Raw genomic sequence first — 2,742 nt, 5'->3', positions numbered from 1 at the left:
GAAAGAAAATCACACATTTCCAGTCCTCTCCCAGCTCCTCACCCCAGACACTTCCCTGAAGAGACACCACTGTTATCATCTGGTTTGTATTCTCCAGAGTGTTCTGGCTTTCTAGATATTACATGTTCTTATAGAAATCTTTTCTTCCCTTACAATCCTCAGATACACCTTATTGTGCTTTCGTCTCTTCAGTGTAAGTCAGTGAGAGCTCCCCATGTCAGTACATAGAATGTGAACTGCTGTACAGCATTAACATGTGATCTATCAGAGTTTATTTAACAATCTCTTATTGATGGGTGCTTAGTTGCTGTCAATATTTCACTATTACACAAAGTGACAGTGAAATCCTTATTAGCATGTTTGCTTAGTGCTCACATGGGAATGTTCCTTTGGGGTGGACCCTAGAAGTGAAATGAAAGGAAATGACACTAAAATAAACATGTTGGGGCCTGGAGTATTTCTGTGGAAATACTGCTTTAATTTTATTGAGATACAGTTTATATAAGAAAAATTAAGAGTTGGATTAGTTTTAGCATATATATCACAGCTTCAGGACCATTTCCCTACCCCAGGAAGTTCCCTCATTCAGCTTCCCTGTCAGTCTGCTCCCAGGAGTGGCCACTGCTATGGTTTCTAGTACCAAGCATTCGTTTTGTCTACTGGAGAATTTGATGGAAGTTAAAGCATACAGCACGTACTTGTGTGTCTAGCTTCTTTCACTCAGCATAATGTTTTGAAGTTCTTCCATATTGTGGCGTCTATCACTAGCCTGCCCTGTCATTGCTGAGTGGTGCCGAGTCGTAGAGATAGATACACCACATTTGTTGACCCCTTCATCTATTTATGGACACCTGGGCTGTTTCCAGTTTGCGGCTATTATCAAGAAATGCTATGAACATTTTATACAAGACTTTCAGTGGGCATGTTTTCATTCGCCCCTGGATAAATACCTAGGAGAGAAATTCCTGGGTCATAAGGTAGATGCATATTTAATGTCTGAAGAAATATCCACACCACACAGTTTTCTAAAGAGGATGAACCATGTTACTCTCACCAGCAAAGCAGAAGACGTGTGGTTGCTCAGTTCATCAATTTTTAATTTTAACAGATGATGCAGATATAACCTCCCAAATTGCTGTAACATATAGTTTATAAGAGTACCTGGTATCCAACACTCTGAGGTTTGATATTACCAGTATTTTAAAATTTTGTTTATCTGGGGGCACCTGGGTGGCTCGGTCATTAAAGTGGCTGCCTTCGGCTCAGGTCATGATCCCAGGGTCCTGGGATCGAGCCCCGCATCGGGCTCCCTGCTCCACGGGAAGCCTGCTTCTCCCTCTCCCACTCCCCCTGCTTGTGTTCCCTCTCTCGCTATCTCTCTCTCTGTCAAATAAATAAATAAAATCTTTAAAAATAAATAAATAAAATTTTGTTTATCTGTAAGGTGAAAATGATGTCTTTATAACTTGCATTTTGTTTTCTTTCTCACTAGTCAAGTCAAACACTTAAAAAATATTTTAAATTTGTTTAAATGGCCAGTTTTGTTTCTTATTCTGTGAGCTACCTCACCTGTTCAAAGCTTTGCCGATTTTTCTCTTAAGTTGTTTATACTTTTCTTACAGACTTATAGGAATACTGTTATTCTGTCCCTTTGTTCTGCATGTTACACATATCATCTCCTGGGGCGCCTGGGTGGCTCAGTCGATTAAGCGTCTGACTCTTGATTTTGGCTTAGGTCGTGATCTCTGGGTCGTGAGATCGAGCCCGTTGTCGGGCTCTATGCTGGGCATAGAGCCTGCTTAAGATGCTCTCTCTCTCCCTCTCCTTCTGCCACTACCCCACTTGCTGTCACACGTACTCTCTCTCTCTCAAAAGAAAAAATTAAAAAAAAAAACCACCTCCTAGCCTACTGGTTTTATTTTTGCTTTTTAAATAATTGCATTTTGTCGTACAGAAGTTTTCATTTTGATGCAGCAAACTTAATCAAGCTTATCATTTACAGCTCATACGTTCTATAGAAGGCCTTTCAAATCTAAAGGTTGTGGATATTTTGTACTATATTTTATTCAAATAATTGAATATTTCTTTTTATATTTAGGCAATGAACTCATCTGGATTTTTTTTGTGAATGGTATCAGATGGACAGCCAAAATTCCTATTCCCTTTACTTGACTGGTCAATTTCTTTCTGGCACTTTCTTGAAATGTCTCCTTTATTCCAGATTAGATTTTCCTATAGACAAAATCTGCATCAGGACTGTATCCCACGCCACTGAATTTGTACTCCTATGCCAATGTAGTCCTGCTTTATTGGTTATAGTTTTAGGATATGTGTCTGTATCTGGTAGGGAAAGCTCTTTCTTACTCTTTTTATTTTTCAAAAAATCCATCTGGTTTTTTGTTTTTGTTTTTTGTTCTTGTTGTTCTGTTTTGTTTTGTTTTGGCCTGTCTAAGCTTTCTTATGAGTTTCATGACAAGTTTGTCAATTACCATGAAATAATAAGGAAAAAATGGCTGTGAGTTTTATGGGAATCTTCTGTACTACCTTCTTAATTTTTCTGTAAAGTTAAAATGATTCTAAAAACTATCTATTTAAAAATGAAGGAAAGAAGGAAGGAAGGAAGAGAGAAAGAAAGAGGAAGAAAGAAAAAGAAAGAAAGAAAGAAAGAAAGAAAGAAAGAAAGAAAGAAAGAAAGAAAGAAAAGAAAAGAAAAGAAAAGAAAAGAAAAGAAAAGAAAAGAAA

General features: G+C 37.7%; 1 protein-coding gene across 3 annotated transcripts in view; it reads right to left on the bottom strand.

The window, feature by feature from the left end:
- Positions 1 to 2,742, bottom strand: part of RASGRF2 (Ras protein specific guanine nucleotide releasing factor 2) — a 237,917-nt gene that overhangs the window by 3,522 nt on the left and 231,653 nt on the right. The window lies entirely within an intron of this gene.

This window comes from Mirounga leonina, unplaced genomic scaffold (genome assembly GCF_011800145.1).
Source record: "Mirounga leonina isolate KUSES-001 unplaced genomic scaffold, KU_Mleo_1.0 Mir_168, whole genome shotgun sequence".
In the NCBI taxonomy this organism is placed as follows: domain Eukaryota; kingdom Metazoa; phylum Chordata; class Mammalia; order Carnivora; family Phocidae; genus Mirounga; species Mirounga leonina.
This window is presented reverse-complemented; position numbering and strand designations above follow the sequence as displayed.